The following is a 12,390-nucleotide window of genomic DNA, read 5'->3' on the forward strand; positions in this document are numbered from 1 at the left end:
TGTTTTCCTTCTCTTCTGGCAGCTGGAAAGGTACAAATCCCTTTGGCACCTGCTTGGCATTAGCAGTGGTGCTACTGGCATGTCCTTGTCTTGCTCTGGAAGCAATGCACCATGAGCTCTTTCTGGGGTATTGATAAAACAATTACCTGTCTTGGAGTTTGCCCCTTTCTTGTGGGAATCCAAATGAAGCAGAGTGTCCTGGTGAAAGGCATCCTCAGATGGGCAATGAGATTGCCTGAGCTCCCCAGACTCCTTTGGCCTGATGCACTTGTTTCTAGGATTACCTAACCAATCTTCTGGCAAAGTTTAGCAGTAAGAGAAAGTTATTTCCTAATTCTGGGTGCGCGGGTGCACCTGCAGGTGTGCTCTCAGCTAATAATGCTGAGAAAGGATACTAGGAGCCCTGACTTAAGAAGTCTGTATAATCCTTGTTTAAGGAGACAGTTACCTTGGCAGAGGTGGTGAAGCTACTCCCTCTGAAGGGCATTTTGACTTCCTGGATGTTGATCTGCCTTAAGTGCAAAGGTAAAACAAAGCAAACAACAACAACAAAAAAAAGGCACCAAGCCAAAAATCCTTCTGCTGGGAAGTTTCTTTCAAGATGCTTAGGAACAAAATCTGGCAGGAGACTATTTTATGTACGCTGGTAAGTAGTCCTTGCAGAATGTGAGCACAATCACAGGGCTGAAGGCTGTGCCCCAGCCCCTCAGCAGCTGATGCTGGTATCTGCTGTGTGGGAGGAAGGGATTTCAGCATACCTGGTAATTAATGGGCAGAGGAAGGAGGATCTAGGTTTTCATGACAACCATAAAACAAAGTATAAATTAAACTCTGCTAGGAAATGAAATTCAAGGAGCAGAAATAGTTTCCTTGGCAAGCTGAGAATAATGCTGGCAGCACTCAGACTGGTTGCTAAGTGAGAGGGCAGAGCAAGGAAAGGATACCAGTAGCTGTGATTATTGTTGCTACCTTAACAAATGTATACATCCAAGGTAATAAAGTTATGCTTCTAAAACTGTGCAGCTCCACAGAGTATTCTTTGTATGTACCCCAAGTAAGGGAATTGAGGGTCGATAAAGTCTTGGTATGCATGTTAGAGATAATCTGTCCATGGTCAAAATCTGTTTATTTCTGTTGGTCACCAGGACAGTTTTTCCCCCTATAAAGATGCAGGGATTTTTCTTTGCATGGTTTAAATGGTTGGTTGCATGTCTTTTGGTAATAGCAGCATATGGTTGGAAAGGGAAAACTTGTAAAGAACAGCTAATTGCTGGGTTCTCAGATGGTGTAAGTCAGAACTTCTATTAATCTGTCCCCTTACATCAAGGATGTGGGACCTGGTCCAGTTTCCCTGGACATGGAGGCAGAGCTTTGCTCTGGCCCAGGAGGGCACAGGCTCAAGCCTGTGTGAAGTGCCTGCTGGAGGAAACTGAGCAAAGAAATGGGAATGCCTGTATTTTGGTTCCAGTCCTAAATCTTTGGCTTGATGACATTTGTCTTGATGAAATGTTAAAGTCTGTGGCTAAAAAAGTACCACATAAGTGAGTAGTTACAGAAAATGCTTTTGCCACAAATACAAACTGCCAGTCACATTAGGTTTTCTGTGCATCTTCTTGGACTAATGTGAATGTCATGTCATCGTAAGAAGCCAAGACATAACAGAAATACTTTTGCAGTTAAAGTTGCTGACTAAATTAAGCAGGCTGCTATTTTGGGGGCAGATAGTCCTTTTGATAGGCATGACAGGGCAGAGATCCTTTAATAGCTCTCTCTTTAATAGCTCTCTCTTTAATAGCCCTCCTTACTAAAGCATGTTGAAGGTGTAGGTCCCACTGAGCTGGGTGACCCTTGCTTTGCAATCTGGGAGTAAAAATAAGTTATCTCATATTTATCTCATCCGTGTAGAAGCTTGTCTATCCCAAGGTGAAGTGCAATCCCTTGAGAATACAGTTCTGCATATGTTATTTCTCATATGCAGTTCCTGTGTTACCAGACTCCAGCACAAACCCTCTCTTCCTGCTTGCTCCTCATCCTCTTAGTGGATTTCCATTTTTCCCGTTGAAGCTTGCTCTTTCATAAGCTTTCAAGCTATTCTGGAGAAATTTGCCCAAAAGGATAGATCATTCTTAAACATACCTCTCTACTTAAGAGGATCTTTGCATAAATACAACACAGGAATTGCCATCAGTTCATGACTTTCACTTGCATCATGAACCAGGAATATTATTTCAGCCAAATGGTTACATCTTTGCTGTTTATGTTCTAGGATGAGCTGCAAAGATGGAATGGCAAACAGATGCAGCAGTCTGCACATGGAGCCCATCTGATTTTTGGGGGACTATTGCATTTAATCCCAGGATTAAACTGTCTGAAGGTTGGTGTTACAATGCCAGTAAGTATTGCCATGGCAGAAAGATGATTTAAGGGCCTCTGGATGATAAATTTGTGGCTGAGGAACAGAATGAATGAGTGCCTCTGGGCTGGGTGCATTTCAGAGCACTGGTGATATTGATGAGGGTGTGGGAGCTCACACGGTATGGCTCTGTGTGTTAATTAACCTCCTGCTGCTGTGGGTTTGCTCAGCTCATGTGGTGCTATAGCTCTGAGATGCTGTGCCCCCTGGCTTCTGACTAAGCAAAAAGCTTGCTGGTATATTTCAGGGCTGTTGTAGAATCTGATGACCACAAATCTACTAAGGTATCTTAATTGCTCTGGAGGAACCAGATTCCCAATGTCAGACCACAGGACAGATGTAGGCTGTGTTGCAGTTAATAGAGGTAAACATCCAGCACAGAGTTCTTAGGTTTCTTGTAAAATTAAGCCAAGCAAAAACTGCTATTTAAGTACATGAAAATTCCCACTCTACCTCTAGTTTCAAGCCCTTAAAATGGCTCCATCACATGGCATTAGGACATTGTGCTGATTGCAGCGATTTCTTGAAATCTGGGAACTGGGTGCCAGAAAATCTCTAGGAATGAGTTGGGAGTGTTCGGGTTTCATCCATCAGCAGCAATGGGTTCCATGAAATCTGACCTCACTTCCTGCAGCCTGACGTTGCCCAGGTACAGGGCAAATTGAAGTGTGCCTGTTACATTTATGCATACTTGCAGAGCTTGGCAGGAGCCCTAGTATTCAGGCTGCTCCTCAACACTGAGCCATTTTATTTATTTATGTGTTTATTTTACTGTGGGCCCTCACTGCAGCATCAAATATATATATATATTATATATATAAATATTATATGGGGAAATTTGGGAAAAAAAAAATACTGAGTTTTGTTAGAGTTTGGTCAGGTGCTGTTCTTATATCTGATGTGTACACTGTCCTGAGGCCTCACTTCAGCACGTGGTTAAGTGTTGTCTGTCACTGTTGAACTTCAACATGCAACCAAGTACAAACACAAGTACTTTGTGTTTGTGCCTCACTTACAGCAGTTTGCTGGTTGTTGGACACCAGTGTACTAACACTTAGATGTGTCTCTTTAAAACAAAATAACCTCTCTGAAAATGGACAAAGACAGACTAGTTTGCTTATGTAGTATCAACAGGAGCATCTTGCCAAAAGGGGAAAAAAAAAATTGATCTGTAACTTATTCTAAGTTAAAATATAAAAACAGGTATATTCTGCTAAATTCCGGTATTATAGAGGGGAGTTGGAAATTCTGCTACTTTTAAGGAGAAACTAGGTGAAATAAAGTAGGTTCTCGTGCTATTGGGACTGCATTTTAATGGTGTTCAATGATTAACTTTGTCATGGAATGGATACACACATTAACTTCTCAGATACCAAAAAGTATTGGGCTTAACTGAAAAAGTAATTTTTCACTTTTGTTGTTTCTTTTTCAAAAGGAAAGCTTTCAATCACTTAGAGTATTTCACTTTTAAAAACTGAATATAAACCTTCAAGATTTAAGAAGCCCAGCTGAATATTTTCCTATTTTTTTTAGTGTGAGATTTTCCAGTGTAAAAAAAAAAAAAAAAACAAAGTGCATTTTTTTTTTTTTTTTTAAGATATTTTTAGCTGTATATCAATGCAAGGGTCTGTCCTGGGAAGCAGAGCTCCGGGGAGGGAATGGAGTAACAGTTGTTTGTTGTTGTTGTTTTTTTTTTTTTTTTTTTTTTTTTCCAGTTATAAAAACAATCCTTCAGCTTTTGCTATGGCGCTGAGTGACCTGGCTTGGGTGCTCCTTGGTCCAGTCCACCCTTCAAGCTTCTGCCTTCTGTTTCTGCCTTGGCTCTTCCATGCTGCAGGGGCAGCTTCTGCCAGCTCCTCTGCTCCCAGCAGGACCTCATCTCCCCAGGGCAGAGAAAATGGGAAATGGTTAATTCTCATGTGGAGAGCCTGCAAAATCAGATCTCTGCTCAGTCACTTGTGCAGCCAGAAAGACTTGAAATTTTGTTTGTAGTGTAAAAGACTCTTAACTGCCTGCTTTAGTCCGTACCACTGCAGTACACTGTAATTTGAATTACTGTTTGGTTTTCTGTGCTACAGTTGCTGGCGGCTCCATACAGAATCCTGGTTTTAATGTTCATTTGAATATTTAATTACTCTATAATAGCACAATAATTACTGTGTAGCTACAGAGGAATTGCATGGCTGTTTGTACTCTGTAAACTAGTGTTGACCTCATCTACAAACAAATAATTATGCAGCAAACATACCTGTTTAACTTAAACAGTTATTAGCAGAGAACCAGGAGAAATGTAGAAAGTGCTGTTGATTCTTTCATAATGTCATATACGGAATTCTTTAGTTCCTTGATTTCTTTTACTGACAGAATGTTAGATGATACAAACCAGCACCAGGAAAAATATTTCTATAGCGTTTAATGATGATAGAGCTGCCTCTGATGGCACCATATAAATACGCGGTGCTTCCTAGCCCTTTATTTCTGCAGCTGGCTATTAAGCAAATGGAAATATTTCCAAACAACTTCGTGTGCTTTGGCTGTGTCTCTGCAGTTGGGGGCCTGTTCTAGGAATTTGGAGGAAAACCACAAGGTGGCAATGTGCACAAGGAAATAAAGCCACTCAGATCTGCCTGGAAGCCACAGCACTCAAAGATGGAATTACTCAGCCTCGAGATCTAACAGAGCTCCTGCGTTACAGGAGCTGGGGTAGGATTTCAAGTATCTTTTCCACTTTAGAAGGATTTTAACTAAGAGTATATGTAATGGAAAATATCTCTGTAGTGACTGCTTTGTTTCATGCTGGTGGATATCTGCAGTGAATGTTTCTTTCCTTTAGGTTCAGATGCTCCCCAGTGAGTACTGGGGAACATGTTTTCTTGTCACCAGTCCCCTGCCTGGTGATCTGTCCTGGTGCACCTGTCCATGCTCCAAGCATGGGGATGCTGAGCACCTTCTTGACCCACTGACACCTTTCCCATCCCTCCCTTGCTCTGGGTTATCCTGGGCTACAGGAGTGGCCTGTGCCTGCCTCTGACTTGTGCACACATCGAGTGGGTTGCTGAGAAGGGATGGGCAAAACAGTGCTTGGGCTGCTTTGAGGAAACCTGGCTTCCCTGATAGTGCCCCTCTGAGGTGAGGGGTCAGACCTCTGTGTCTTGATGCCAGACTGAGAAACAGCAAAACCTACCCTGTTTTGGCTTGTTGGAAGATGTATATGAACTGCAGGGAATTCTGAGATCAAAGCTCAGTGATCACCTTCCTCATAGGAATGGCTTTTCTTAAGGAAATATGATGCACAGTGTCCCTGGTCCCTGTTGCCAGGTCCTTCAAAGCAGGCCTGTTTTATACCCATCCCTGAGGGAAGGCATGTACTTCTCTTCCTGCTTTCTTTTTGGGAGTCAGCTCATCCCTCTGCAGCAGAGACAGCAAAATCAGCAGGATTTAACTGTTGCATATGTGCTCCTTGAGGTGCATGCTGAGGTATTAAGGTGTGTTGGTGGGATGTGATTCGGTCTAGTGCAAGGGGGGGTGTTAATCTGGCAGAACAAGTGCAGTGAGTTCCTGTTTGCTGATCGGGGGCTTCGTGCTCGCTGTCTCCCGGGCTCTGCCCGGAGGAGCCCTGTCGGGCAGCTGGCTGTACCCGCTGCCCTCCAACAGCAGGTGGCATCGCGGCTGAGTGCCTGGGAGGGGGCTCAGCTTTGGGACTTTCTGGGCATGGTTCCAGGCAATAATATCTTTTCCCACCAGTTGTGACAGATCTAAACTTCACTTCACATTAGAAGCTTAAAAAGGAACTGTTTAAAATAATAATAATAATAATCCCTTTTCTAGCTTGTTTGCAGACCAGCTATCCCCAACATATCTGTGTAAGGCTTCCAAACAGCCAGCTGGCTGAGGAGAGCATGGGAGCATGTCATCGCTCTGAACCTGGTGAGGACCTGGGGCTTTACCAAATGGACTTCGTGTCAGAGTTGCTGCATGCAACTCTTAATTTACATTTTTGCTGTGAAAAGTCTGCCTTTTAAATCTGTCTCTTAAGACAGTGTTAGTAAAAAAAAAAAAAAAAAAAAAAAAAAAAAAGCTCTGCTCAACACAGCTCCTTGGTAGGAACAGGTCAAGAGGAGACAAAGTTGCACGCTACCCAATGCATCCATGAGATTTAGCCACTTGATTTTAGACAACTGGGTTGTTTTTCTGTGGATTTACAAGGGTTCCGTTCAGCACAGAAACAGTGAAGATCATGTTCTCTTACATTCATCTGTATCCTGCAGGATAGTGAAGCAGGCTTCAACAGCCCAGATGATTTTGAAATGAATTGCGGAGCTGGGTGGGGAAGTCAGTGGCTCTTTTCTAAAGAATAGAGCCCTTAGTGTCTGTGCTGCAACACTATTCCCCTTTTGTCTATTTGTCTTTAGCTCTTTGTTATGTCAACATCTGTAGTTTTGAGTAAATAGCATAAGGAGAGAATGCATATTGTACTCCTGTTAAAGGAGCGGGGCTGGGTGGGGGCCAGATAACTGTATGAACTGTGCTGCCTCTGTGAAGCAAGGAGGTCGGGAGTAAATGCATACATAGGACTCCCAGAGACCCTAATTTTATGATGAATGATATTGCTTAGTACTTAATTGACTACATCCTTGCCTTGTGCAAACCAGTGTAGCTCTTGTGTCAGTCCTTTGGATGTGTTGGTCCACTGGAGCCAAGTACCTGATGCTTATGTAGCTTCTCTGAAATGTTCATGTCTTTTGTCAGCTCCCTCCAGAAGCTTTTAGCTATGCTGGTTCTTAATTATTAAAAATATTTTATTTGTATAATTGTGCAAATATTAGAGCACATTTTATCAAGGACTTTAAAATCCTGCTCTACTTGTAGCTAATGCTGCCACCTCTCCATCCTCCCCCCAGCCAGTTCCAAATAAAATGAGCAGAGTTGAAGTCCCAAAGCTAAGGAATTCTGCTATTTTTATGAAAATACATTAGAGGGAGTGAGGAACATGGCTAGTGATGTCTGAATGAAAGGCTGCTGTGTGAATTTAGTTTTTGCAAGACCTCAGAGATGTGGTGTGAGAGATGAAGATGCTCACTAGCTTGGGTTTACAGAGCAGCAAAATGTCACCCTGCTCCAGGAGGGATTCAGCATGAACACGATATCTTCACCATGTGATTTGCTGTGCGTGGGGAGCAGCTCAATGGTGCTGAAATCAATCCACTAGCAGTTCCATGCACAGGAAACCAATTAATGAGTAGTTCTCATCTGTTTCAGTGCAACCTCAGAGCATGCTTTTCAAAGGAAACACAAGGTCACAAAAAATATTTGCCAAGTAAATATTATGAACTATTAACTGGGCTGCAAGAATAAACTTTAAGATGAGGTCCATCTTCCCCATTTAGCTGTTATTGCTCCCTTTGACCAGAGCCATGATATTAACAGTTGGAATGTGGCAGAAATACTGGACTTCTCAGATAAGCAACTTGCCTTACACTCTGAAGGGCTGGTCTATACCCAGTAGTGGATGTGGGCTAATCTTCCCTCTCACTGGGTGAGATGGCTCAGGGATCTCTGTGCTGGACTGCCATCTAGCTGCATGCGAAGTGCATGCACTTATGAATAAGTGGTTCCTCATCATGAGAATACGGATCTGTTGAGATAAGAGATGATGCAAGCCCACTGAAATGGTGTGGAGCAAAATCAGGATCTGGGCAGAAGCAATGCGATGTAGAAATCTTTCTACTGATGGGGGCTCTGCTGAATCTTCCAATTTGATTCGTGGTGATGCTGGATGTGAGTTGGCTCGTGCTGCACAGGCTTGGTACACTGGCTGGCAGCAGCTTAAGCCCCTGGAAGCAGGGGATGAGCTCTGCCTCTTGCTTTACTTGGTTGCTTGCCTCTTCCAAGCCCTGGGCAAAACAAGCCGTCTCTTATGGATACGCTTTTGTCCCATTTGAAGTTATCTGGATGTAAGCTTGTGCTTAATACTTGAAACATTTATGTATTTTGCTGGATAGAAACAGGTCTAAGAACACTTCAATTTACACATGTGGTGTTGACTTGCAGCCTTAAATCATGTATAACAGGAAGAAATCCCAAGAGGGGCAGTTTTCTTTCATTTAGCTTCATTTGGTGCTGAGCAGACCTGACAACATTGCTGTAGTGCTAACAGCTAAGGGAATGGATGTTGGTTCTTGGGAAATGTATTTGTGTAAGTAAATATGTACATGTTTCAGTATTTGCAGAGAACTTAATTATGTTTGATAGCTAATTAATTTTGTTGTATTTTGACACTTTTACTTTAATATGCTACAAAAGACAGTTCATGAGGGATGGGATTTCCTTCATTTTGAAAGCATCCTCTACCTGTCTCTTGTTCTCCCATATTCAGAAATGCTCTTTGAAGGTCTGCTAACCATTCTTTTGGTTGCAACCAATTTTTTTTCCTCCTCTGGAAGCTTGTCAGTAAATCTTGTTTCCAGTGAGCAAAAGGGGAAGACTTTTAAAAGCACAGAGGACTGTAAGGAACCCAATTTCACTGTAAGGTTGGGTGCCTAATTGCCCTTTGTGCCATTAAAAATATGTCTCCATATGTGTTTTGTGTTTTTTGTGGGCTCTTCCCTCCTCACACAGGCAAAAATCAATTGATCAATGTTTGTTACAAAGTTATGAACAAACGTCTCTGGTCTCATTGATGTCAGCCCAGTGTGTTCTCCTTGCTCACAAAATGAGTTGCAAAGTCAGCAGGAGGCTTGCAAGAACACAGAGCGCAGGTTTTGTTTGCATAGCACACAGGGCTGGCTGCTGCTTAAATAACAAATCATCCGTCTATGCTTCCACAGTTTTTTTTTTTTTTTTTTTTTTTTTTTTTGCATCAGGAGTTGTTTTTTGAATAAAGGGTCATTTGCTGCCTTACTGAGGGAAAACAGTGATGTAAACATGTGGCAGTGGTGCACGTCCCAGCCTGCATGCTGTTTTCCAGCAGACCCGCAGAGGCAGGGACTGTCACAGCCTGGGTCTAAGCATGCTGCTGGTTGCCCTGGGTCATGCACCAGCAGCTGTGGGATCAGTCTTGGGATGAGGTAGTTTGGTCACAGCTCCAGCATGACATGCTGGTGAGCTCTGCACAGAACCAGCCCAAAAGCAAACCGTGTGTCTGGGAGTGTTGTCCAAATGCTACCTGAACTCCAGCAGCTGCCTGCTGCCCTGGGGAGCCTGTCCCAGTGCCCAGCCATCTCTGGTGCAGAACCTTCCCTTATCCCCCAGCTTGACCCTCCCCTGTCCCAGCTCCATGCCATTCCCTCAGGTCCTGTTGCTCTCCCCAGAGCAGAGCTCAGCGCCTGCCCCTCCACTCCCCTCGTGAGGGAGCTGCAGGCCACCATGAGGCCTCCCCTCAGCCTGCTCTGGGCTGAACAAACGCAGAGACATCAGCTGCTCCTCATACATCTTGCACACTGGACCCTTGGCCATCTGTGTAGCCCTCCTTTGGATGCTGCCTAATAGTTTCTTATATTGTGGTGTCCCAACCTGCACACAGTACTCAGCCTGTGTATAGACCAGGGCTCGTCCTGGCCAGATGCTCCAGCTGAGGCCTCATACCAAAGACTGCTGAAGTAGATTCTGGTCTCTGCAGCAGTCTGTTGCTCATCCAGTAATACTGCTGCTTGGTGCAACACCTCTTATCAACGCTGCTTTATTTAAAGTTGTAGCAATATGTTGTGTTTTTTTTTTTTTTTTTTTTTTAATTTCTTTACTGCTGTTCCAGGTGCTCTCACCTCCCTGCCTGTTTTGAAGCAAAATACGCTTGGAGGATGAGAAGATGGCTTGCAGGCTGTTCTTCATCTTGCATTTGCTTACAGTTCATTTGCGATGAGCCCCTTATCTACTGTACTCTTACAGCTTCTAGCTTTTTTTCTGCCAAATTTTGATCATTAAGTCTTGTAGTATTGACTGCCTTGGATTTTGCTTCACTTATGTTCAACATTTAAAGGTTATTTCTAATATGTGTAAAAAAAAATAAAAATACACTGTATACAAATGACAAGGAACTGTGATTATCACTTCTTCCCACCTTTTCTTCTAACATTTCTCTAGTTTCTGCTCTAACAGCAGGAACCAAAAATGTGCAAAATAAAAAGATATATTTCTAATTTATAGGAGTTCTTAAAAGGCTCCTTTAGGTTCAGATTAAACCCTGCCACAGGTTCAAGGGAAAATTTAAGAAAATCAATTTTCCCTGGCTGAAAGAGCAAAACCACTGCAGTTTATATAATGTTCTTTGTTACTTGAATCAATACCTCTGTTCCCATGAATGGCCCAATAATCACTTTCTTACATAATGTTGGTACACAGACTTATCTCCTTCAGACTTTGTTGTTGAGCCTGCAGTAAAATATTTTTGATCATTAACAGTTTCTTGCTCTTATCCTTGTTTAATTTTTTCCTGTATCAGAATCTTGCTCAGAGCTTGAAATGTGACAATTATTCCCTGCTGTGGCACTGGCATGAAATATAAAACTATTTTTCAAATTAGTTTTCAAATTAGGCTTTCCAAGAAATCATAAGAAAGGTCATGCATAACCGTAGCTAAATGCAACTTTATTAGTTGCTTTGGCTGTGAATATTTTCAAATTGTCTGTTAATCACTAATGGTGGCAGGAGACATACCTATCGTGTACATAATTGTTTCAGAAGAAACAGCTTGGATAACAATGCACTTGAGGAAGAGCTGGTTGCTCCTGCTGCCCATCCTGTCCCAAGGCAGGGTGGGTTCCCCTTTTCCTTGTTGTTTTGCTGCAGCACTGTGACGAGCCCCAGTCCCCACTGCAGGAGTGAGGGGGATGTTGGAACAGGGGCTACTGCTTTGCCGTGACATGGCCATGTAGCTGTCTGTGTGTTAGTGATGGCAGGACACCTCTAATACGAGGCTTTCTATTGTCTTTAATGTATCTACTGTTTCCTAATTGTAGCATTGCAAATGTCCTTGCAAGGATATGATCTCTTCAGGAAAGAGGTAGGACATGCCTTGGAAAGGGTGACTAAAAACAAAAGGATTTTTCTGTTTTGTTTCAGTAACTCATGCTTATTACAGCTTTGTATTTTAAGCATAACCTTTTCCACTTACAAACAGTTGCATTATTAAAAAGATATTTTCGTCTGATAGTAACCTTGGCAGTAGTTGTCAAGGCTAATAGTCTGACATTTCAGATCACCCACAACTAATCATCTGAGCATGGCAACACATTTGAGAAAGCCATTACGGATGCATGGCCACAGTGCGGGGTGTTGCAGCAGTGCTGACGGCCGCCCTGCAAAGTGCCTGATTTTCCTCTTCTGCATGGGCACGTGGCAGAAAAGCATTTTCGAGGGGCTTGGGAGCAATCCAGGCACAAGTGGTAGGGCATATATTTGTGGAAAGCTCACCACAGCACTGGTGAGCAGAGCTGCCTCTTCCAGCTCCATCTCCTCAGTGGCTCTCATAGGGGGACCTGCCATGGGGGCTCCTGAGCACCATCCTGAGTGACCTGTGGCAGAGATCTCTGCAGCTGTCAGCCTTTTGGAAGCTCAGGGAAGCCCAAAGAGGCCATCAGTTGTACCCAACCTCCAATATGTGGGCCTGGGAGGCCATAAGAAGAGAAAACAGGAAGAAATCGCTTTGCCTTGCTTCTTTGGAGCTGGGAAGGCAGAAGGTGCTCAGGATGTTAAAGTGCTGGGGCATGCTCAGCCCTGAGGAGACGGCATTTTGCTCGAGTGTGGGCCAGGCTTGCAGTCAGGCTGAGGGGGGACAAGCTCGGTGCACTTTGGAAGCCACCTGAGCAGCCTCTGGTCCTGGGCTGAGGCCCAGCCTCTGTCAGAGCAGGCAGCGGCCTCAGGCACTTCTCTGTTCAGTGACACGTGGCCTGACTCCTCAAGAACCAGTGGGGATGAATGTGAAAGCCCACTGTGCATAGCGAAGAAAAAGCTGTCAGAAATCCAAGATTTAGGCAAGAACT

This window comes from Aythya fuligula, chromosome 3 (assembly GCF_009819795.1).
Source record: "Aythya fuligula isolate bAytFul2 chromosome 3, bAytFul2.pri, whole genome shotgun sequence".
NCBI classification, from domain to species: Eukaryota; Metazoa; Chordata; class Aves; order Anseriformes; family Anatidae; genus Aythya; species Aythya fuligula.